Source organism: Colius striatus, chromosome 1 (assembly GCF_028858725.1).
Source record: "Colius striatus isolate bColStr4 chromosome 1, bColStr4.1.hap1, whole genome shotgun sequence".
NCBI classification, from domain to species: domain Eukaryota; kingdom Metazoa; phylum Chordata; class Aves; order Coliiformes; family Coliidae; genus Colius; species Colius striatus.
This window is the reverse complement of record NC_084759.1, coordinates 31111682-31125038: the sequence shown is the minus strand read 5'-3', so window position 1 is coordinate 31125038 and position 13357 is coordinate 31111682. Positions and strand designations below refer to the sequence as shown.

The window sequence follows — 13357 nt, the reverse complement described above, 5'->3', positions numbered from 1 at the left end:
GCCAGCAGCTTCTTTGCAATGGATGAGATTCAGCTGCTCAGGATTGCTTGCACTGAGATATGTAATTCACGTGCGGCTTAAAGGACCCAATTTCACTGAGTTTATGCTGATTTACCATTCTGTAGGATCTGGCCAAACATGTTTATTTAAAATACTGTCAAAATCAAGGTGTCTTAGAGGCCTGTGTGATCTTGTCTTGCCTTTAGGATGAAATAGTGAATCAAGTGACATAACCCTCAGACTAGTACTATGTATTTTTGGATGTTGTCCCTTTCAAATGGATGCCTGAGAAACAGCAGCTGAGTGAAGGAAGATGGTACCGGGATGACAAAGAGTTTTAACAACAATAAAATCATAACAAATCATCTTCCTAGACGCCTTCTAGTTGGGATGTGAATGTAAGCTCAGCAATGGCAGAGGCAACTCTGCTGGTCATAGAAAGGGAAGACACAGAAAGAGGCCAGTTAGCCATAGTCAGAGCTCCCTCCTGGCAATCCCACTTCAGACCTATTGAGTGGTGCCCCTCAAATTGTAGCACAATCATGATACTCTGAGCCCCTGTCATGGTTTTGTGTAGAGCCATTTCTGATAATGGGGAAGGGGCTGTAAAGATGGCTCCTGTAAGAAATTTCTCAAAACTCTTCCCAGTTCTGAGTCAGACACGCTTCTGGGACTGAGCCAATTAGGTGTCTCCATGACCACATTTTAAGAAGAAGAAGCTTGAAGAGGATTCCTCTTCCTCTTCCTCTTCTTGTTCTTTTCTTTTTTTTTTTTTTTTTTTTTCTGGCTGGTAGTGGTGCAAGGAATTGGAGGAGAAGCAGCCACGCGGACCCCAAGGTCAATGAGGGGAGAGAGGAGGAGGTGTGCTGGATCAGAGACCCCTCTGCATCCTGCAGAGAGGACTGGTGAAGCTGAGATTTGTTTGTGTTTTGTAAAACACTCCGCACCAGGGGCAGTGACTATCCCCAGAGGAGACCATGTCCTGTGGGAGGGACTCCATATTAGCAGAAGCCGCAGCTGCTGGGAAGAACCCACACCAGAGGAGTTCATTAAGAACTGTGCCCCATGGGAGGGACCCCGTGTTGGAGCAGGGGAAGAATGCAAGGAGTCATCCTCATCTGAGAAGACAGAAGCGGCAGAGCCCATCTGTGAGAGACTGACCACATCCCCCATTCCCTACCCCTCTGAGCAATTAGGTGGGAAGAGGCAGAGATATCAGGAGCAATGAACTAAGCCTGGGAAGAAAGGAGGGATGGGGGAGGGAGATCTTAAAGTGCTGGTTGTATTTTTTTCATCATCCTGCCTTGTTTATGCTTTTTGTTCTGTTCTGTTTCTTGTAGGTAGTAGAATAAACTAGGACTAAAGTTCCTCTCTAAGTCGAGTACTGGAGTCTATTTTGCCTGGAACCATAATTGGCAACGAGTCCTCCCTGCCCTTGTCTCAATCCACAGCAACCTTGGTTATCTTTTTTCCTCCTATTTCGCTGGGGCCTCCGCCATCCTAATGAGTGGGAGTTGATGGGGGGCAGTGAACAAGAGACTGTTGTGATGCTTCATTACTGGCTGGACAAAACCACAACAGCCCTTCTCAATGAATTTTTCTCCCAGAATAATTTCTTTCTTCATCTCAAGCCATGTGGACTTGATCGAAGATGGTTCTAGAGAGATGCCAAACTTCTTGGGACCACAAAAGGTTTTAAACTGGATAGATGCTCAAATACTGCCTTCACAACCATTTCACTTCTGCTGCTGGCTTCTCTGCTCTCTTCTGCCCCACACTAATTACCTTTCTTCCACCCCAGGTTCCTTTTCACCTTCCCTTATTTCCTTTGTTTAGTTAATCCTCTCTAATGAACTCCCAAAGAATTAAATAATTTTAAAATGTATCTGAGAATTCATTTGTTGTTTGTCAGCCATCACTCTGTTCCTATATTATATTCCTTTTTTCCCCTTACCCTCTGCCTTGCCTGTTTAAACAAAGCCTTTTTGGGTCAGGCACACTCAGTGAACGGCAATGCACAGCACTGTGTGCTCATACAATAGGCATCTAATCTCAGTTGACCCTTCAACAACTCTTAAGCTCAGGCTCAATTCTGTTAATTTATAATTTCAGCTAACAGATATCAATGAGTACTACGGCCCATATTTTAAACTCTGATCCCAGTATTTGTCTGAAAGAACAATTTGTAATAACTGACAGACTGTAATGTGGAGTACTGTAATCTTGTGGAAAACCCTTGTGTTTATTCGTGAAAGCAATTTTTCACAAAGGCGACAGGACTACTCATAGAGTTGCAACTATGGGGATATGCTGCAAGTCAGCTACTTTTCTTGATGCTTAGGCTGCTAACTTTGGGATTCATGTCATCCAAAAAACAGGAACATAGTCTGTGGTGATCACTTGTGTTCTCTCCATAGACAGCAAAGACAGACAGACATCCTTGGAGACTGATTCATCTTAGGTGACAAGATCCTCTATCAGATGGCTTTCTCCAAACAGTTCAGAAAACTGAATCCTTCTCTCAGTGAAGACACTCCTTGGAGCAGAAAATAAACTGCTCTCGTAGGACCGATTTGTGTTCACTTCCTCTGTCCACGTGCAAACTACAAACCTCATATGTGGTCTATTTGTACCATCTCCGTATTTGTATTCTGCCTAACTTTTCAGTTTATTCTGCCTCGCAACATTAAAAGACCACTATAAAGATTACTGTTACCTATGTTAAATTGAAAATAGAAAGATATCTTCTATGAATCACAGATCTTGCACAATGGTAAACCAATAGCATTTATTGTCAATATTTACAGATGAGCATACATACTCCCAAGTCTTAAAAGCTGTCCATTTTGCATATTCACTTTGTGACACCAGAGAGCTAACCTGCAGGAGACTCAAATGATGGCTATCCAATTTGAAGTCAAAAAGACCTGCAACTTGTAAGGCAATAATTACATTGAATCTGTTTATTGAATCACTTAATCTTTATCACTGGGCTTCTTTCCTGTCAGTTTATCCTGTTTCAGTTCCAGTATTTCCCCTTGCCTTCAGCTGGAGACAATTGTCAGAGTGCAAAGAGCAAGCAATGCATTTTCCCAGATTAAATAGAGAATGCAGAATGAATCATTGCTTCATACAGTCTTTTTTTGAAGGAGAGGCAAGACAGATGTTGATTTAAAGTGTAAAGTAATTGACATGTCGAATTTTGATCTCACATATAGGAAATATAAAAGTTCAAGGGAACAGAGAATTCATCAAAATTGATCCAGTGTGACAAGGTACTGCAGAACTGAAAAGTCACGTAAAGTAAAAGGTAATCCAAAAAAATTTCCAGCCCATCAAATTGAAGTATTTATTCTCTCTGGAGGAAAGGAAAGGAAAGGAAAGGAAAGGAAAGGAAAGGAAAGGAAAGGAAAGGAAAGGAAAGGAAAGGAAAGGAAAGGAAAGGAAAGGAAAGGAAAGGAAAGGAAAGGAAAGGAAAGGAAAGGAAAGGAAAGGAAAAGAAAAGAAAAGAAAAGAAAAGAAAAGAAAAGAAAAGAAAAGAAAAGAAAAGAAAAGAAAAGAAAAGAAAAGAAAAGAAAAGAAAAGAAAAGAAAAGAAAAGAAAAGAAAAGAAAAGAAAAGAAAAGAAAAGAAAAGAAAAACGAAACTTTGGTTTATTTTGATTTAGTTAGGTTTTGAGATTTGGAATTCTTGATTTTTCCATTGGTTTAGGAGTTTTTTTGGTCATTTTATCCAGGTCAAAAATAAATTGGGCAAAGGAAGTGAAATTTACCTAAGAAACTTTCTAGTGTATTACAGCTTTGCAATTTCAATCCACTTACCTTGACCTCCAGTAAAGAGTCCAAATTAGCTCATCACAACAAGTCTTTCTGATTTATTTAAATGGGCTTGCATCACATATGTGAATAAAGGGAAGGAATCCAATTTCTAGGACTGAAAGCTCTAGTCTCTGCTTTACTATGTTAGCAATTGCTGACCTTCAAGATGTGCTACAAGAGCACAATGTGTTTCCCAGACTCTCCATGAAGGAGGGAGACATTCATTTGTGTAGATCAACAAAACAAATAAAAACCAAGATACAAGCATTCCAACAAACCTTTCTTTAAAAAAAACAAAACAAAAATCAAAACACCACCAATAAAGTCTAGTATCTTTTCACAAAAGCAAAACAAAATTGAAATAGAATAGGGTACTCCACATTTAGGAGGAAACTGTAGATTCTCAAGAAGAGAAATGAATTTTTCCGGATTTACATTCAACAAATGCAATTGAACAAACCAGGAAACTTTTGTTTGTAACTGAGAGGATGGTAATGAAGTATAGACTTGCCTGTTTTCCTCTTGGCTGCTGGGTCATAACATTACACAAAGCTTTGAAACGACAATTAGATGAGAGCTTTGGTATCAGGTATACCCCAGTCCTGGAAACATTCAAGGTCAGGCTGGACAGTGCAACCTGATCTAGTGGAAGATGTCCCTGCTTATCGCAAGGAAGCTGGACCAGATGACCTTTATAAATGTCTTCCAACCCAACTACTCTGTGCTTCTGATTTTGGAGACTACTACTACTACATGTGTCCTTCCACAGAAATACCCCACTCCAAGCAGAGACTAAACTACCTAAGACAAGGAACACCAGCACAGAAACTCTGCCACTCCCACAGATTAGCTCAATAACAAACATTGTTTCAGAGAGGAGGAAAAAGCACAAAACCTTCCTTTCTGTTAATAAAATAAGCTGTTGTTTATTTTTGTGAAACAGATCACTATTTACAGAATGGAATATGGAAATATATCTTTTATTCTTTTAGTAAAGTGGTAGGTTACTAAATATTGACAAAGCATTGGACCATTGGCTGTAGATTTACTGACTGATGAGAATGTTAAACTGCTGTTTTCAAAGTAGGATGCTGGGTAAGTCCTCTGAGATATGGTGACTGTCCAAAAGATTGAACAGAGAAAATAGGAAATAAATTTTTCAATATTTCCAAAGGATAATGTGCTAAAAATGTAACTACAAGTATTTGAATTTAATTCTTATCTGGAACAAAAATCTTAGGAAGACAAAATAGGATGCACTAAATGAATAATTAAGTTTAAACAGAATAATTAATACCAGCCAACATGGCTTAATGAATGACAAAACTTTAAAGATAAATAAGGTGGAATTTTGGTTTTACAGAATCTGCATTTGTTATAATAGCGGAGTTATAGAAGACCATATGACTTTTTCATTAGAAACCCCAAAACATCTGTTCAAACTTCAAAGCCCAGGTCAGAAAATTAAAAATCTGCTAGAGAGAAATTCAAATAAAATACTAAGTGGGAATTATCTTTCAAAAACAATGTTTCTGGTAGGGTTTCCTTATTGAAATATAATTCAGGGTTGTTCATAGATTGGGAGGAAAAGCAAGAGAAACTGGTGGCAAAGGCTGTGGTTGACAGTAGCTGAATGAAAGACAACTTCTGGAGAGAGGTCCAGACAGCGGGAAAACCTGTGCTTGCCTTCTTTTAATTAAAGAGCTAGCAGTAAAGATCAAACAGCTAGAAACAGGGAATGTGGGCTATAAGTGAAATAAAAAATGAATTAATATTGGCAAGAAAAAAACCTCACCCTCTTTCAATGACAGCAGAATGGAGAGAGTTCAGATGAGATCCCTAGGATGGTTTGAAAATTGAAAAGCCTTTCATGACAAACTAAAGAAGCTCAATTGAATATCTCTCATCTTCAAGCTTATGTTTCTACTCATCCCTAGTAACAGTGAATATTCCCTCTCTACTAAACAGTGCCAATGTCTGCTGGGTGCCTGCCCATGACTGCTGGGGCTGAGGTGACTCCTTTAAGACCATAGCAAGAGAAAGCATTTATTGCAGATAAAATGAGACACTTACCAGTTCCTCCTCCACAGGTGAGGGATGGAAGTGAGCAGTTCCAATCTCTGAAGCTGGCACTCAGGGTCCTGCAGAGCTATCTAGAGCTGCCAGAGGGAGCAAGAAGAGAGGCAGAGGAGAGATGCAATGGGCAGAGCTCAAGAGAAACAGGACTGGCTGTTGATAACAAGAAAGGAGGGTGAAGACAAAGAGTTGACTGCAAGATTTAGACATAAATAAATAATTTTATACATTGATTTAAAATACTTCTTTAAAACGTTTTTTAATGGGTAGAATTATTGCAAACAAGCTAGAAAATCATTTTTAAAAGGAGAGTTGGAAGCAGTTAAAATTAAATTGGGCACAAAAGTTTTGGTTTATGTCTGCATTTATGTCTGCAACTTTTTCTTGGATTGTGATCTGAAAGTAGAAAATGTGGGATGAGGAAACAAATGAGTGACCCCACAAGATGAAAATAGCTATGGATAAGATTAGGAGATCACCACAGGACAAGTGAAGTTCACAGATACCTCTGGAAGTCATCTAGTCCAATCTCCCTTCTCTGAGCAGGGCCACCTACAGAAAGTTGCTCAGGACTGTCTTGTTTGGTTTTGAATACCACCATGGATGAAGACTCAGCAGCCTCTCTGGGCTATCTGTGCTAGTGCCTCCCCCTTATGCTACATTAAGAAAAAGCAGGGTTATGTGTTTAGACAGACTTTTCTGTATTTTAACTTGTGGATATTGCCTCTTGTCCTGTCATTGGGCACCAAAAAGAGACTGTATCCATCTGCTTTACTGTCTCTCTTCCAATATTTACCCTCATGGATGAGATCTCTCTGAGCCTTATAATCTCCAGGCTGAACAGTCCCAGCTCTCTCATATCTCATCCTCATATCAAAGATGATTCAGTCCCTTCATCATCTCCCTGACATTTTCTGGACTCATTCCAGCATGTCCATATCTTTCTTGCTCTGGAGACCCCAGTAACAGACCCAGAAATCCAGATATGTCTCATTAGTGCTGAGTAGAGGGGAAGGATCACCTGCTTTGACCCACTGGCAATGCTTTTCCTAATGCAGCTCCATACCAAGATACGAAATGATGGGATAGGTAGGGTGCATGGAGAGAAGTGAGGAAAAAACATTTGCCCCTCAGAAAGGAGAGAGAAATGATTGCAAAAGAAAAAAAAGTTGAAGCAGCAAATAGCAATAGTATTTTTTGTTCTTCAATAAAATATTAACAGGGAAAGATTCTGTTGATGAAAGAGTCAAGAGTGCCAAAGAAAAATCCATCAGTTACAGGGACCTGATTCTATTTATCTGGTGAAGCAGAGGGATTTAACTAGAAAAAGGCCATGACTGGCAGGAATAGAAAAGGAATGCTTAACAGAGGGAGGAAAATGGATTTCTGCCAGAAAGTCAGTACTTGAGGAGCAGGACTAGAGAAAACAAATCTCTGGAAGTGTAAAGGAGTGTATGTGCTAGTCCCTTAGGAAAGACTATGATAGAGAGCAGATTCATGGCATGGGCCTGGGCAAAATGTTCAGCTCTTGGGCTAGATAAATGCATGTGCCTTCTCACTTCACATGAATTTCTGATCTTTTACATAAAGCAGAAGAGCCATCACAGTCTGTGTGCTGATAACTGCCCTAAAGAGCCCAGTGTTTACAATGTTCTCCAAGACAGGAGGCAGGGATTTGGATTCCATGAAGCAGAGGTGTGAACTGAACATCGATGAGTACCATAAAATGTAAGCTATGGATTAACTCCTTTTGTAGTAGCTGATAATATTCTGCCTCTGTGCCTGAGTGGTGGGACACATATCAAAAAGAAGATACGCTTATACCAAATCATATTGCATCTAAGACTTTCTGTAAATCTGGTATATTTTGTAGAATAGAAGCTGAACAGGGACTGCAAATCGACTGAATCTATCCAAATATATCTGTTGAAAAAAAAATTACAGTCCCAAGAGCAGAAAACTTTAAATTACCAGGCAAGTGGTTAAGGAAATTTAATGATAGATACCTGAAATTCAGCAACTTTGACTTAGGAGTCAGCTGGATATTTTTTAAAGCAGGAATAGTTAAATCATTGGAACAACTTCTAGGTACATAGTGGAATAAATCTTGTAAGTCCTTAAACATTTCTTCATAGGAAGGTAGTTTCTGATTTAGGCAGACCACAAAATCTAAACATGGGAATCTTGCTGTCAAGTTAGATCGGAATTCAGAGTAGCTGATCATAATGGTTTAGTCATTTTGTTGAAATGAATTTGTGTCAACAAAGAAAAAGCAAGGAGGTTTCCTCTTGTAACTTCCAGCCCCACGCTACTCCCTGATGGAGGGTTTGTTTTCAAAACAGAGAAGAGACTATCAGTACAGACTATATGGAGACAACAGTAATTTCTGAAACAGACAAAAAAATGACATTCCATTTACTGTTTTAGTAATAAAATCTAGTTTGATGCCACTGCATAATAGATAATTCATTAGGTCAGTGTAAGTTATAACCAGAGGAAATTATTTGTATTTGGAAACATTTGTCAAAAGTCTAACACATTGATAGCAAACACGTCCCAAACACAGTACCTAACTCTTGACAGACATCAAACTATTTTTAAAGAGATGTCATAGCATCTCTTTGCTTTCAAGCTTAAAGTTTTGTCAGGATGTGTGTGAGGACTTAGTAATTCTGAGATACTGGAAGCTTTCCAACAGGATAAGAATGACATTTTCCAGCCATCCTGTTAACAGCAATTCATGGATGTGTATAACTTATCATCTCCATTGCCAGTCCTGGCTCTCAAAGACACTGCCCGGGCCTCTGTTCATATAGATTTGTTTGTTCTGTTCAGAAAGATAGGAGAGCAAAAAATTCAGATACTTCACCATTAAGAAGGGCTGGAATAGTTAATATCTGAAACAGTTTGTAGAGAGCATTTCAAATAAGAGATTGAAATGCTGGATAAGGGGAAGCACTTTGAAGATTGTGATCAAGTTTCATCTTTGAAGACAGCTGAAAGAAAGTAGACAAGCTTAATAGAAGAGGTTACTCAAGGTGACTTGCCACCACTGTTCCTGAATGTGAAAGTAGCAGGTTAATAAAAAGTTCTTCTTTTTCTTTGAGTATAGAAACACAGTAACACAGTAACACTGAATTTTAACTTGTCAGTGACCATGGTGACTGCCCTCTGACACAGCCTTTGCCAGCAGGGTCTGAGGGTATCATACGTCATGTGTGGAGAGGCTGCAGGTTCACTACTTCAAAAAGACCATGTGCAAGCCTTAATCTGATCAGACTGCAATACAACAAGGATCTGGTTAAAGCAAATATGTTTCCCTTAAAATACATATGCATCCATGTATATATATTCCATTCTGCAGACATTTCGTCCAAGCCCTGATATCTACTAAGGGAGGCAGAGTGAGGCAGCCCTCAGAGGAAGGTGTGAATTTAATTTCCAGAGCAGCAGTCTGATAGTAAAGCCAAGTACCACTTGCAACACAGTGCCATTGTGTAGGTATGCACAAGTCTTCCTAAGGAATTTTTCCAGTGTCAGATAAAAAAAGGCTAAACCACAGAGCATTACCAGGACCTCCAGCGTTTTCTATTAACATCATCTAGCTAGTAGTATGAGAGATTACAGGAGTTATTTGAGGCAAAGTGAGCCAAAGACTGCAGAGAGACCCAGAGGGGAAAGCAAACACAGCAACACCCATGGTTCAAAGAACATTTCAGGTGATCCATTATGAAGGTTCCATATTGCAAGGGTGATGGAAAAATATCGTGACATGCCTGCACATTGAAAAAACCACTCTGCTCAGGAAACCTTTAACCTTGCCTAAGGTGTACTTGTAAATGCTGCTGATGCTTCTACTGTCTGCATGGTTTATCTAACATGTACTGTGGGCCCCTCTTTTCCATTAGAATTATCATGGTGATGCATCTGACTTTTGGAAAGCAATAAAATACTGTCACCCTTATCCTATGATTGGTCCATTAGTGATTAACAGGCATAGTTTGTCTGCTGTGAGAAATTCTCCACAGAAGGATGACTTGAATAACACCATCTGCCTTTACTAGTGAGGTTAGTTATTTTAACATTTCACTTGAGATAGTCTTTCAGCTTTCACTACTGTCCTGATTTCAGATGGGGTGGAGTCAATTTTTTTTCCTGGTAGAGGGCTGTGTTTTGGATTTGTGCTGAAAACAGTGTTGAGAACAAAGGGGTATTTTAGTTATTGCTGAGAAGTGCTCAACATAGTGCCAAAGCCTTTTACACTTCTCACCCTGGTCTGCCAGTAAATGGGTTGGGGGTGTACAAGAAACTGTGAGAAAGCATGGCCAAGACATCTGACTCCAAGTAGCCAAAGGGCTATTCCATATCATAGAACTCATGCTTATTGTGTAAACTAGGGGAGAAGAGGAAGGAAGGAGGACATCAGGAGTGATGGCATTTGTCTTCCTAGGTCACTGTAATGCATGATGGAGTTCAGCTTTCCCAGGGATGGCTGAACACCTGCCTACCCATGGGAAGTAGGGAATGAAGTCCTTGGTCTGTTTTGCTTGTATGTACAGCTTTTGCTGTACTTGATAAACTGTCTTTATCTCAATCCATGAATTTTCTCTCTTTTATCCTCACAGTTCTCTCCCCCATTCCACTGTGGGGGCAGTGAGCAACCACCTATATGGTTCTTAGTTGCCATCTGGGGTCAAATCATGACAACTTCCAAGGTAAAACATGCAAAGTAAAAAACTGATGCACCATATCACAAAAGATGTGGGAGAGACTGAATAAATTTCAGTGTTATTTCAAGTTTTATTTCTTTTCTAAGAACTTGTTTAAAAGATTCTGTCCACAATACACTCATCTGTTCTTCTTGAGTGCCTGCTATGGAATACCACAGTAAAACAATTCCACAAAATCCCCACCCAAACAAAACAAGAAAACTTGAAACCAGCGATGCTTTTACCTCCCACACCAAAAACAAACTCAACTCTCTACTTCCTTTATTTCAATTCTCTGAGATGTTTTTGGCTGGATAGAGAGCAGTAAGTAAACATAGATACCACAGCAGCTGCTTCTGCAGTCACTAATGTCTTCCTTTTCTGAGATCCTGAAGACTGGGATAATTACATTCTACAAGAAGCAAAACAATTTGTGAAAAAATGACACATTCTCTTATTAAAAATTAAATAGGACTTTCATAATCAGCAGCTTCAAATATGCGTGAATAATGACAGCTAGAAACCAGTCTCTGCAGATTACTCATGAAGTGGGTGTGAAGCTGAAGTCAGGGTAAGAAAAAAAATCACGACGATGAAAGAGTGCTTTCCTGGAGCTTTTACAAGGTCATTTGGCCAGAAAAAAGTGAATATTTTTCCAATACCCTGCAACAAGAGGGAGAAAACAGAATCAATAATTACCTTTTGCAACAAAAACAAAAAACAAAGTAAACTTCTCTAGGATTAAGTCCACTGGAAAATAAAGTCTCTTATTCCGACAGGTTTTAGCTTTTAATTATGTAAAGCCTTTATGAAGGGATTTCTATCTTTTTGCAAATTTAATTCACAAAATGTCCTAATTATCTGCAGACATATTAATAACTCTTTGAACAACATATTAATGTAGTCAGCTGAAATGTGGTTTCAAAACAGCAGTAAAAAAGTCTTTAAAAAGTACACCCATCCGCCATTCTTGTACCGTTCTTATGTAAATATATTATTGGTACTGTAGATATTGAGAAAAACAACAAAGAATCTGATGTTTTCAGCTGACCACAGTTCATGAAACCTAATAGTTGGTGTGCAAAAGATGGCCATTTCTTCCTCTGCAGGGAACCGCCTTTATCTACTCATCATTTCTTTAGTGAATTGGAGTTAATTTTTAATAACAATTTGACTCATAAAACTGAAAAGATGGCTCAGGGGAGGCCAACAATATTATTTCGATACTGTCCTCAGCAGTCAACCTTGCTGCACAAAAACTGTTTGTTGGATCAGAAAATGAGGAAGAAAGATGCAGAGGAATATCTGCATTTGAGGAAGAAGTGTTGAAAAGAAAGGTCTTTTTAAAGTTTGGGTTTTTTTTAAAAACCTTTATAAAAACCTAACTCTCAAAAAAAAAAAAAAGGAAGAAAAAAGAGTTATGTCAAAGCCATTTCCTAAGGTAAGAATAATGTGTGTCAGTACCTGAGCTTGCTTCAAAAGTCTCCAAGCCTAGAAGTACAGTCTCTGCACAACTCTTTATATTTAAACTGCGAATTAGGGTAGTGATCCCCTTTCAGAAAAAGGACATAGGTGCAGTGAGCCTTATGAAATTTTCATTTGAAAGAGACAAATTTCTCTGCTTCAATAGTGGTGTTGTACCAACATCCTACACTGATAAGAGTATTTCCCTTTTTGCTCATGGTAAATATAATGAAGAGCATAGCTCACATCAAAGTCACCTTCTCTCACTTAGACCACTGAAAGTTTGCAGTTGCCTCCTGCATTTCCAGCCTTATTCCTCAGTTGCCCAGGTTTACCCACTGACAATGCACAATGGCTCCATTGAGTTTTTAGCCTAACCATCAAGGCAACCCCAGCAGATGCCTTCCATGCCATCCACACTTCCTTTGACATTCTACAGCTGACAAAAGAATATGTTTCAGAATAGGTATGTGCCATTGCACAACCTCAAACACAGAGCTGGAAAGCATTTAAGATCTCCTCTTATATTACTTGAGAATTAAGCCATATCAGCTGTCATAATGAAACGTCAAATAAAAAGATAAATTAATAGCAGCATTGCTACTGAAAAGAATGAAAAAAATCATTGTTCTTACGTTTCTCCTCCTTTACTTCAAATAGTTTGATTCCAGGACAAAATAAAAACAGATGCGGTAGTATAGTACAGTGTACAATGTACATTGTGCAGTCCAATTACATATTTATGAAAGGAATTATGGTTATCCATTTGTGTGGAACTTTCTTGATCACTTGGTGTCCTTTTCTGTCTTTGAAACTTGACATAAAATAACAAGTAAGCCCTTCTGCAGGATTTTAGTTCTAGCAATAAATATTTCTTCGATTTGAACTCAATATGAATAGCGGAATGTATCAGCTCAGGAGATAAACAAATCCTGGTTTTGCTGGAGAAAAAAATCAATCTAGAAATGTGCCAGATATCTTCAGATGCCTGAATCCTTTCTTGATCTCCTGCTACTTGAAAGAGTGAAGCGTTTCTTCTGTTCCTCCCCAGACTCTCACTATTCTCTTTTAGGATGAGATTTCCAAAGGAAAGGATGATTGAGCTCAAAGCTCAATCTGCATCTGCATGAGTTGTTTGACTGCCTTGTCAGAGGTAAGCCATTAAACTCAGCTACAGCATGTCTGGACCTATTTACTCATCTGAGGTCCCTATATTGATGCTGATACTTCTGATGAGTATTTTATTTATTTTCTGCCATCCTTCTGCCTGGAAAGACAGGTACAAACAAAC

General features: G+C 39.0%; 1 protein-coding gene across 2 annotated transcripts in view; it reads right to left on the bottom strand.

Moving 5' to 3' along the window:
* Positions 1-10688: 10688 nt before the first annotated feature.
* EPSTI1 (epithelial stromal interaction 1) overlaps positions 10689-13357 on the bottom strand; it is a 50039-nt gene continuing 47370 nt past the window's right edge. For both annotated transcript variants that reach the window (XM_062020486.1, XM_062020487.1), the window contains one exon: positions 10689-11265. The gene's annotated coding sequence lies outside the window, so the exon portion shown is untranslated. The remainder of the gene's footprint in view (positions 11266-13357) is intronic.